Genomic DNA, 13,214 nt, shown 5'->3' on the forward strand with positions numbered 1-13,214 from the left:
TATTGATTAACTAGTGTAATTAAGTTATCGATCTAGTTTTTTTTTTGGTTGCGTAGAATGAAATATTTCTCCCAATATTTCACTTGAGTCTCTAATCAACCCACCCCAAATTGGTGGTGGCGATTCCTATTTAAAATCAATTTAAGGTTGAAAACTCAAACCATAAGTCGTGAATTGGTGGGCTTGGAAACTGAAGCTAAGCCTAATAGCCTTCGCGAGGCATTAACCTCCGCAAGCGCCCATGTAAGAGGCGTCGAAAGAGAGGTCGTGACATGGAGAAACAAAGATGGAGACAAAGAGAGTTCAAGTGATTTGGAGAGAGATGGAGATGGTGAACTAAGAGACATGAGAGAATAATGAAAATGAGCCTAAATTTCAGATCATGATTTTCGTATTTTCATTTTTAACATTAAATTAATATATTATTATAATATCGGTTTAGTGCAGGATGGGCGAGGTGGGTGGAACGCCTTGCATGGAATCGGAACTTGAGATCAATACTCGTCAATTCCTACAAATTGGAATCGGGGAATCGGACACAAAGAAGAACCACTAATTCCGAGTTGGTCCAATCCAGGTTCCAGCCGAGTCTAGGCAATTCCGGGTTCCTTTGTGTACCCCTAGTGTCAATAAGAAGAAAATTGTTCTTCTTTGAGAACAACCTTTAAAGACTAAAAATGATACATGAATTTCATAGATGAATGTAATTCATTGAATGAAATGAATTAATGAAAGATACAAGCTTTGGTTTGTTCTACTTTTGTTTATTTTTTCTATTAAGAAGGTTTATTTCCTTCTACTATTTTTATTTTATTTTTAAAAGCTATACTATATAAGGATATTTGGAGATTATTTCTCTTTATAACCCTTTTTTCAATTGTAAACAAAAATATTTGACTTGTAGATAAACAATCGAAAGTTGTGTTGTTAAAGTTAAGGCTCATGAACTTTGCTCTTATCCATAACTTCAAAATATTAAATTAAATGAATTTCTATATTCAGTGTATTGCATACATATCATACATGGAATTAGTTAGTTCTGTAATATGCATGTCACACTGCATGTCATTTTTTTTTTTTTGAACAGCACTGCATGTCATTGAGAAGTCATTTAATTTATTATCAGTGTCCTGATATATATCACCTCATGTAGATAATTTAAATGATAATTGCATCCCATGCATTACGTGTAGTTTAATTGAGGAGTGAATTGAACTCTAAGATATGGAACAAATGCATGAATGATTGCACGGGAGTACAAAATGGAAGGACAAAAAGCCTTTGCCGGATTCCGTGAAATGGAAGGTCCGGAGTATGTTCTAGTGTCAAATTGGCATCCTTTCATGCCAAGTGAAACGTACTGGGCGGTCGCTAAAAGTGTATTGATTCGCTTTCAACACTAGAAAGGAAGCAAATTGCTTGTGAGGAAACTCGTGTACCTTTTATATGTTTTCCTTTTTCATCCCTTTCAGTTCTTTGATTTCTTTTCCCTTTTCCTTTTTTTTTGCTTCTTCCCCCTTTTTTTCCATCAATTGAAAGAGTCTTGCCGCACTGACCGAAAGGAAAGAAGAAAAGCATTGCCCTCTCATTATATACAATATTGTAAAATGAAACATAGTATCCTAATTGAACTAAGAATGAAACTCAATAAAATCCAAAAAAGAATAAAACCCCCAAGCTGCGTTTATTGGGCCAGTTATAACACTGAACAGGATAACTTTGATCAAATCCAGTGTTTAAGGCAATCCAAAATCTGGATGTCCTGATATCGACTAGGTATAGTCCATATTAAATAATCTCATCTAAGGGATGTGATATATCGGGTGAGTTATGTCTCCCACTCATCTCTCGTCTATGTCCCATCTACTTAGCCATAGTTGGCATCGACAGCCTACACCACCCCCAGCCTCTTCTGCTGCCCTTAGCTTCCACGGAGGAGCTCCATGGCCAGATGGGGACCTCATCCATGATGGAGCTCGACCTTGATCTTGAAATGCAACTTTCAACGACAAAGAGGGAAAATTTAATGAAACATAATGTCCCTACTTAGTAAAAATGAAACTTAATAAAATCCTAATGAGAATCAAACCTCAGGCTGCATTTGGTGGGCCGATTATAATCCTGAATAGAATAACTTTTATCCTATCCATAGTTTTGGGCAATCAAAAATTGAATATGTCCAAATATAATCAGATTAATCCTACATAGAGTTGGGATGAAAGGATAGGTATGTCTCACACTCATCTCTCTTATATGTCCCCTCTACCCACCCATGATCGGCGCTCATCGCCTCTAGCACCCACAGCATCTCTAAGGAGGAGCTCCATAGCTAGATTGGAGCTCGACTGGGCCTCAGCCACAGTGACCTTGACCTTGACCTAAGAATCCATCTTTGAACGACATAATAATTGAAGGACAAAAGTCGGAATATGTTAAAAGTGGATTGATAAGCAATGAGATTTATCTTCCTATAATGGAAACAAAGAAGACAAGGATGAATTAATGAGATGAACCCAAAATCTAAAGATTGCAGGCTGGTGATGAAGATGGAGGAGGGACCAATGGTTACAGAAGACTTTCCACGACAGGTGATGTCTAGGCAGCATGGACGTCCACAAGGGCTCGGAGATTTAAACGGTCGACATTCGATTCGGCATGAACAGAGAAGGTGGAGGAGGTGGGGTCTGACAAGGAATGAGGTGGGATTTGTCGATGGCAGAGCCATTATGGAGACATTTAATCCATTTGAACGAGCAACATTCATTCTAGTGTGGGCATTTGAATGTTTGCAAACATTATATAAAATATCAAAAATCCAATTTATATCCAATTTGATCTATATCCCATCCGGATAGTCCAAACAACCAAAGCACAGCTAAAAGGTATCAATTTTGTACACATATCTCAAACATGTATACATATCTCTTCTTGTAAACCTTATGACTATATTTGGTTGTCTGAATTTCTAATTATAATAGAATTAGATAGGATAAGATATAAAATCCAACTATTTTATTATATTATATCACCACGGTTTGGTGATTGTAGTGATAAAGTCAGATATATTTATACATTGTTCGGTATAAAGCATACTAGTAAAAATGAACCAAAAATTTTAAAAGCAAATATAGTAAAAATCTCTCAAACACTCTTGCCTACTTTATTTTATTTTATTTTCCTTTCTTTTTAATTAATTTCTTTTTTTATTCTTCCTTCCCCTATCATTCTCTAATAAAATTTTATTAAATTATAAATTGTACTCATATATCTAGAATGCATAAATACCTAAAAAATGTGATAAATATAAATATATTATATTTACATATTGAATTTATATTATAAAATTGAATTAAATGCGAATATATAAATAAAAATAAGATTAAATTAAAAAACTAATTTTTTTTTGAATTTCTTATATTAGAATTCAAATATTATTTGTATTGAAATATAAATTTAATTTGTTAATTTAAGAAATGTTTTATTTAATAAAATAACTTTCTAATATAGATATAAATTTTATCATTTTATCCCATACTCTCATGAGATAATTTTATCCATTTATATTTTTTTATATCGGACTTTATCTTATTTGGAGAGGTACTAAAATGTAGGGTTGGATAATTTATCATATCCCCCAAATTTCATCCTACTACCAAACGTAGCCTATGTGAATTTGTTGGAAGCAATTAATGTCATTTCCCTTTAAAAAGGGTTAATACCATGAATATTAAATTAATACATTTTGTAACAAATTTATCCAAAATTAATTTTTCACTAAAAATCTAAAGTAAACTTGTGATAAATTTATCAAAAACTAAGTTTTCTATCATAAAAAACTCAAAACTAGTACGTTTTTGACAAATTGACCCTCTATTGGTTTTCATTCGTGAATTAATATAACGAAAAATTACAAAACTAATACATACGTGACAAATGAAGAGTAAAATTCTAAACGATTACATCGATCAATTATCACGCTCATCTAACTTAGTAAATTGATGTAAAATTTAATGGAAACTAATAGAAGGTAAATTTTTTCAACGTGTACTAATTTGTAGTTTTCATGTTATTAACTCTAAAGAAAAAAAGACACTAGGAATATTCTCGGAATATGGACAAAGATCAAGCTAAAAACTAAACTTGTACGGAAATTTGGCGTCTCAGTTAGTTAGATAGAGGAATATGTCCCCTCGCCAAAAACCTTGGACCACTGGCTTTTCTTTTTTGTTTTGCCCCCAAATTTAAGTGCCAAAAATCTTGGATTTTGGATGTTCTCAGGATATGCTGTGTGCACGGAAATGTCTTTAGCCTTTCAAGGGTCTATAAATAGATATTGCGCTCTAACGCTGTTCATCCAAGCCCCAAAAATCAAATATATTATATTCGGCACATGATTAGTAGTATGCATGGCATGTAAGTGGTGAATTACTGGGCATTTACTCCTTTGGCAATTAGTTTTATACGCAAATATTTTCACTGGGGTAGATGTAATATAAGCTCACTGCCAAGGAGATTTGCCTAGCAATTCTCCGTTGCAATCTTCAACAATTCTGGGATGCTTCATTTAGGTTTTATTCATCTGTTCATTTGGTAATTTTTTGTGCCAAGTTGCTTGAAATTTGTTATATTTGTTCAATTGTGGGAATCCATATCAGATGCATGCTGTGGTGCTTCTTACGCTTTGTCAATAAATATTCTTGACTTTTTTCTTTTAATCTTGCCTATAATGATCATAGATAATATTGTATCTTCAAATGCATACGAGAAGAGATGTGTACGCATGTTTGAGATGATTTCCATTTTTTACTTTCGGTTTCATACTTCAACTAGGATCTGACTACTAGAAATACCACATTTACTTGATGATAGTTGACTTAAATCTCAAAAAAATTGTTGAACATTTCGGCAACAATTATTTATCTTATTGTTTCAGATATTAAAATGATTTCTTCTTTTCGCTCACTGGCTATGTCACTTTTGAGATTTGGTATACAGGCTAATCCTTTCGGATTGTCTTTACATTCACTTTATGGAATGAGAAATTTAACTTCTGAAATGAGACAGTGGACCTACCCACCACTTCTTATTTATGTCTCGTCAACCATAAAAGGCCGCATATCGAAGGTGTAAGCGCTCTGGAATGTAAGCAAGAGTGAGCAGTGGCAGCTCCGTGTTCATGGTGGCTAAAGATGGATGATGTGAATGGAGGGACCGCAACAAGGCGATTTGGCAATGGATGGGGTTCCTGTAATTGATTAGTCGTTTGAGAAAAGGGGTATAAAATGAGAGAGTAGAAGAAAATGTTATTGTATCCCTTCATGGAGAAGATCCCAACTCTTAGAAAATACTCGGTGGTTATTTTATTTGAAACTCAAGTAACTAAAGTCAAATTGAGTATCTATATCAGAACCATACTTGAACTACAACTTATTACTATCACCATCGTGATATTGGGTTCAAAATTGCCATAATGAATTCATTATTTGGATTTTTAACCAGTAACTCCTTAATTCTAACGCCCTCCTCACCTTCAAGTATAACCAAAACCTTCTCATCCCTTACATGTCATAACTAGAGGTGGCAAATTGGTCAAAGATCTACATTTTGAATCATATATAATGAATCGGGTAGGATAGGAAATATTTGAAATTTTAACAAGCTATTATAAAGGGATTATATTATAGAGCAAAACTGAAAAATGGCCGTTAGTGGATTTGTGATAGACCCTTTTTTAACCCATCAATAACTCAATTTAGATCCCAAAAGCTTACTGATTGAACAAGCGGTGGACGTTTCATTATGATGTTAGTAAGCAAGTCAGATGGTGGAAGACTTAACTTGCTTGCCCTACCCTCACTCTATGAAATAAGTAGGCTAAAAATCATGATTTGTGTATTGTCCCCTTTTTCAAATAATTAACCAATCAGGATTAATTAAATATCACTATATATCCTCTCCTCTCATTATCTTCTATTAAAGTTTTAAGTTAAATTTAAAATAATTCAAAGAATCGCAATTTGAAATTTGAATATAATATATCAAGCTACCCACCATTAAATCATAATTAGATAAAAAAAAAAAAAAAAAAAAAGAAGAAAGAAAGTTCTTATTGAGTATTTGGCAAGTTATCTATTAATAGGTGGTAATATAGGTGGAAATTGAAAACTATCCTTTAGAGTCCTCGAGAGTTAGTTATATACATAACAAGCAAATCCGTCCATCCATAGAGTTACAATAAGAATTTGACACTTCTATTACTTTTGTCTGACCTTCCTGAGGTGAACAATCAAAAGGAAAGCTAATGAATAACTAAGTCAAGAGTTAGTGAACTCTCTAAACCCATACCAATGTAACTTTGGGTTTTTGATTTTATCAATTTAACATGCAATTCAATTTAATTAAGAGTCATCACTAATCAATTGTGGGTCAATTAGTAACCCTAGTAAGATGTGGGGGGGAATATATTATTTTTTGTGAACTAGAGATTAATATGGAGAGTTGATTATGCTAGATTAATCTTTTGGTTTATTTTCAAAAAATATCTAGAAGGTGGTCTTGGCAAGTTTCAATCCTAGCCCACTAACATGCAATGGATGATCACCTTGGGCATGTGATCAATTAATGCAACACTCAATAAATCAAATTAATAAATAAATTTAAAAAAGAATAGGGCAGACCTCAATGCATTAAGCAAAGCACAACTTCACCATGATTAATTTCTAAATATTTGCAAGATGATAATTAAAGAAATGCATTAGCACGACGTCCACGAAATTCGGCAGTTTCGATAAAGTGAAATGGGCATTTCGTCGACGTGCCTATGGCCTTTTCTACGGTGATCTCACGAGTTAACTAACCTATTGGGTGAAGCCGTTAAGGGATGTATCCCACATTTGTAAAATCCCTAAAAGCTACCTAATTGGTTGGATTGAGCTAAAAAATCACGTTCGATCGATTTTTAACCACGAAATTGAACTCGATTTCGGGAATCGAATTTAAGCGCGTCATAATTTCTTATTTTTAGGATCCTCGTTTCATCGCTCGTCAATTTATTGACGGGTCCGAAAATTTCAATAAAGAAATTATCGGAAGAAAAATTGACAAAAGAAAAGGAAAGAAAAGGAAAATTGAAATAAGGAATTATACATTTCCTTTTCTTTTTCCCTCTCTCCTCTCTTTTCTTTTCTTTCTTTTCTTTCTCTCTTCTCTCTCCTCTCCCTTTCCCCCTCGTGCGAATTCCCCACCGCCCACTTTATCTCTCTTCTTTGACTAGTCAAAACCCCACACCCTTATCTCTCTCTTTTCTCTCCTCTCTCTTCTTTCTTCCTCTGCACGCTCGACCGAACCCCCTTTTCTTCTTTCTTCTTCTCCTTCTTTCTCCACGCCGAGCGAACCAGAAGCTGTAAGCTCGCCCTCAGCTGCTTACCGCTCGTCCCGCTCGCCGCACCGCCGCACCGCCGCCCGCGCCCGTGCGCTCGCCGCCGTCCGCGTGCGCCAGGCCGCGCAATCCAGCTCGGCCCAGCCCTGTTTCGTCTCTGTTCTGCACCGACCAGCCCATCTCCAGCCACCTCCGGCCACCGCCAACCTCGCCGGACCTCCCCGCGACTCCCCTCGCTCTCCGCCGGTTTCCCCTCGCCGCCCTAGCCGCCGGAGCAGGCCCGATCGGCTCCGTCCAGCAGACCCACGGAGTGGGTTTCAGCATCTTCAGGCCCGCTTTTGGGCCGTTTTCCCGGCCCCGGAACCCGAGCGGTGCTTTGGGAAGAATCGTTCCTCGCGTCGCCGCCGTCGGATTGATCCGATTTGCGAGCGATTCAAATCGATTTGGTGAGTAATCTCACTAATCCAGGATTAGTGGCTAATTATGCTTTAAGCTGGTTTAGATTTAATTAATTATGTTTGAGTTGTTAGATTAGAATAAATTAGCAATTATTAGTCAATTGTGATGTGATTTAGATAAATTGATTGTGTAATTAGCAAGTAGACGTGGTCTACTAATATGGAAGTGCCTCGGGGATTTTTTTCCCGACCCTTAGTGAACCCAATTAGCTTTTGGGCCTAAGTGGATATTTTTAGTATTTAAATATTAATTTTCGGAATTAAATTAAATAATTATTTATTTTCTGAAAATTTAAGGGAGATGGTTCGGAACCGGAAAATTGTGCTGATGACCGTGGTGAAGTCCGTTTAGTTAATCGGGCTTTATTTTGAGCTAAATTGAATTTTTAATATTAATTATTTTAATTTTCGAAATTAATAAATAAATTAATTATTTTCGGAAATTAAGATTTTATGGCACGACGACCAAATCTCGTGCGTCGTCGTGGCGCATCCGTTTATTTATTTGAGCTCACGTTGTATGGAATTGAATAAATTGTGATATTTTAGGATTTACCCTAAATTGATTGGAATCGATTGAGATTGAATTATCGATTGGTGAATGGCCAAGTATGTTCATTCAGCATTTATAATGCTTTGTTGAGTTAATTTAATTATTTGATTGAGTATTGATTGGTGAATGGCCAAGATGTTTATTCAAAGATTTATAATGTTTTGTTGAGTTGATTTATTTATTTGATTGAGAAATCGTTTGGGCATTGGTTGTCGATATTGAAAGTGAACTGGTAACCACCGCAAAGAGGACACGTGGCTCGGTGAATTGGAATGTCACCTGAAAATGCACGTGAGTTCGGTGGTTGAATATGTCACCTTGGCGAAAAGGTCGCCGAGAGAATGCACGTGGCTCGGAGACTCGGTATGTCGTCTGAGTAATGCCCACGTGGCTCGGTGACGGGATTTGGCATCTAAAAGGACACGTGGTCTCGGCGAATTGATGCATCGCTTTGGTGAGATGCACCTTAGAGAATGCACGTGAGTCCAAAGATTCCGGAATGGCATCTAAAAGGGCACGTGGTCTCGGCGAATTGATGCACGCTTTGGTGAGATGCACTAGAGAATGCACGTGGGCCGGGCATCTAAAAGGGCACGTGGTCTCGGTGACTTGATGCATCACTTTGGCGAAAGGTCGCCCGAGAGAATGCACGTGGGCCCAAGGTTCGAGGCACGTGAACTCGGAGACTTGGAAGGTCGTCTGGAACGCACGTGGCCTAGCTTTTAAATATCCCACGGTGGGATTGATTTGTTTGGCATATAATCGACTAGGTCGATTTGATCGATGCTTCGATCATTTGATATGATTGCTTGGGCGCCTTATGAATTGTACCGACTTGCGGAGGTGGGATCCGAGGCCAAGGTAAGTCATCGCCCTGTGCGTGTTTAGGCAGCCTTTAGTATAATAGTTTACTAATCGGGCTTAGTGGGGTAGAACTCGCCGAGACGTAGTCTCATCCCGGATTTGGGGAAAACCATTTCAGGACCCCGCTGAAGAGCTGTGGAGGAGGAATCCGAGAAGGAGAACTCGGAGGTGAGATCGAGGAGAAGGATTTTGGAAGAAGAAGGCAATTGAGAGAGGCCTTGAGTAAGGCCTAGTTTATCTAAGTTTACGTCTTCTTTTGTGATCTCCGTTTTGATGTGAATAGTTTTGAAGTGGTTTTTGTGTTTGTATAAACGTGTGGTTATAAATTTCAATATGAAAAATATGGCCCCTTTTCTATCCCATCGTTTTATTATCCTGGGATTTTAATTGCTTCCGTACGCCCAATAAATGAAGGGTCGGCGATACTAGTCCCTGGATATCGCATTATAAAATCGACTAAAGGTAAAAGGATGTGTGCGTGCCAGAGGATCGGGCATGACATGCCCTGCACATAATTTCTAAATGCAATGATGTTTATTTGTGATAATAAAATATGCAATAACTAAATGACATTGATGTGGTGACATGACAAGATGATGACATGGCAACGATAACATGACATTGATAATGTAGCAACAATGACATGGCAATAATAACGCGGTATTTATGAAACTAGTCCTGTATGATACATGCATATTATATTTTGTGATTTTCTTTTTTAAAGCTCAAATAGGAATCACCCTACAAATGTGAGTAGCTAATTTAAACTAGAAAATAGTTTTTCCTAGATATGCAATTATAAATTATAAATTGTAATATATCTTAAATGCATGCAATTCTTGTATTTTCAAAATAGGAAAATTTCTTGAATTAACAATATGCAATAAATAAGCCCAAACAATCAAAGATTTGCGACATTCAAAAATAGGAAATAATGATAATCGGGAATCCAATCTTTAAGTCTTAAAGATCGAAACCAAGGGTACTATGCACAAGTCAAAAGGAAATTTCCTAATCGCATAAAAAATCTATTTAAATCAAGTTTAAAATCACAATAATCACGACTTAGGCAATATGATATTCAAATTAAGTTTAATTACCTAGATTGGAAGATTGTGTCGAATGGTGGGCGATGGCAGGCGAGTTCATGGTGACCGGCGAAAAATTTCCGACAATGACCGTGAAAAGGGCGGGTTGGATACTGAGGTGATGGAATGACGGTGAATGTGAAGACCGTGAGAAGATCATAGAGGTAGTTGGCCACGTCGAGAAGGCTGACCACTTTGCCGGTTGGTGTGAATCACAAATAAGGATCGTACTCGGTGACTGGTAGCTCTTTGTTGGATCCCGGTTTGCGCGTTTGGTAATGATTGTTTTAGGAGTAGATTCGGATCATAAATGATTTTTTCTTTTTTTTGTTCACGGAGGCGATTCTAAGCATTTTAAGCCATTTGGTAATGAGAATTGATTCTAAGCATTTTAAACCGTTTTGTAATTGTCCAAAATTTCGATTTTGGAATAAGTGTGTTTGGTATCATCTTCCGTTGATTTTGTTAATTAATTTCTTTCAATTTTAAATAATTTTTTATAATTTTCTTTTCATTTTCCTTTTTTTCCTTTTTTTTTCCTTTTTTTCTTCTCTCGTATTCTTCTTCTTGTTCTTCTTCTTCAAGCCCATTCCGGGTGCGCGTGAGCCGAGGGTCGACGATGCCTCACCAGCGTCGCCGGCCCTCGTTAGCCGAGCTGCCGGTGGCCAAGCTAGCCTCGCCTGGGCAAGGCAGGTCTTAGCCACCGGTGGGGCTAGGCATCGGGGAGGCTTGCCTAGCCTCGCCGTGGCCACGCGCCTCGCCGTGGCGAGCCAGGATCCGGCGAGGCCTCGCCTTTCGGTGGTTAGGCTTGCCTTCGGGCGAGCTCACCGGACCTCGCTTCGGCCTAGCGAGCCTCCGGCGAGAGCTCGCCGGACCCGGTTGCCAACGACCGGCGGTGGCGGCGAACAACGGCGATGGGGCTGCGGACGACGCGGATGAGTGGTGGTGGATGGAGGCGGATGGTAGGCGCGCGATGAAGAAGAAGAAGAAAAAGAAGAATAGTTAAGTTTGATTCTTTTCCGATTCTGGAACAAGAATATATATATATATATATATATATATATATATATATATTTATTTATTCATTCTTGATTCTACTCCCAAGTTTGTTCCGGGGAACAAAATTTTCTGGCGTGATTATGTTCCCGGCGATTCCGGGGAATAAAGAATCACTCCTATTTGGATAGTTACCAAACAGGGCCTTGATACTCGATTCCTATGGTTCACCCTTTGCGAGACCACGGGTTGAGTTCTCTTGTCTTGATCCAGTAGCCGATCTGTATCGTTCATCATGTCAAAGACATACAATCAGATACTTCCTCACCAATCCCACCGGACAAACTAAAAAAACTATCTTACCATATCTCCATAAATTTGAGCATGATCTAACGATTAATAAATGCACACTCTTAGATTTTGTGAAATTGCACTCTATAATTTTTTGGCTGTTGAGGAAGAAAGCTTCGCCCTTATCTCGAAAATTTTCTGCTTGTCCCTTTCAGGTACATTCCTCCTTTATTTACATAGATGGCTCTTATTGACGAGGGGATAATGGCAAATCTTTTTCTCTCTCTCTCAAACTTGAACACCTTCGAGTGCCAGTCGTGATCATTCAACATGGTAAGGGGGGTTTTCATAATTTATTTCACTCGAAAACCCAATCCCCACCAGGCCTCTTTCTTAAAATATGGCTGAATTTCTTTTCCCCTTGAGTTCATGATCATGGTTCTTTATCTCTTCCGCGATTGAGTTTAATTAGAACATGTTTGAAATGGTGCAGATGATATAATTTACCCCTTTAGGTAACCTCTCCTCTTTGTAGATTAAATATGAGTTTGAAATTATTGGACTGGATAGAAATATATAGGAATTAATAACCGCCGGTAACTATCGAACCAAATAACTGCTGGGAATCAAATCACATTGACAAGGGGTCGACCGTAAATTTTAAACTGTTCCATGGACATGGCCAATCACATCTTTGAAAAGTCTTTCTAGCAAGCATGCGGTGGTACATGGTAACATCGTGCTAGGGCCCCTGTGATTTGCTTGAGATGCATGACTTGAATAAACATGCAAACATGAACTATGCTAATGGTATTTTGTTTTAATGGTCAGGGTCGATCACTAATTATCCTATACAATAAATGACTAAATGAAATAGCCAAATTTTACTTGTCAACAATTTCTCCTCTTTGAAGGAAAGCTCACAGAGGTTCTTCAAAGATAAATGACACCTAAGTATTATAATGTGAATGCAATGCAATGACTCTTTTTGTTGGGAATATAGATCTTAATGAGGTACACCCATTTTTCTAATGTAATGTAACGAAATGTGACGTAAATGCTGATGTAAGGTAGAAACGTACCTGCACTTACTTACCTGAGGATTCAAGAAGGTAAACTTGGGTACTGATCAATTTTTTGTAAGCCTGACAAGCATCTGGGACTTAAAATATTGGAAAGGCTTGAAAATTTCTGGAGCGTCATTTGGAACCTAAACTGATCTTAGATATTTGAAAAGGTTTTTGACGAATTACCTAAATTTCTCCTTATCTATTCAAAAGTTTCAACCAATAAACACCAATAAATCACCCTAGATACTTTAGAGGCTTTCTTTGGAAAATGTATAGAATTCATTTCAGTCACTTGAAATGATTGAATCAATAAATACCTAGATTTTTTCTTAGATATTTAAAGATTTAACTTGATAAATACTCGGAACTCATCTCAAGTATTTAATTATTTATTTGGTAAACACATAAATCATCCCATGAGTTTAAAATACCTTAACGAAATATCTAGATTTCTCCTTAGACATTCAAAAATGTCTTGACAAAATACCCAGATTTCTCCGTAGGTAAAAAAGATTT

Source organism: Eucalyptus grandis, chromosome 5 (assembly GCF_016545825.1).
Source record: "Eucalyptus grandis isolate ANBG69807.140 chromosome 5, ASM1654582v1, whole genome shotgun sequence".
Taxonomy (NCBI): domain Eukaryota; kingdom Viridiplantae; phylum Streptophyta; class Magnoliopsida; order Myrtales; family Myrtaceae; genus Eucalyptus; species Eucalyptus grandis.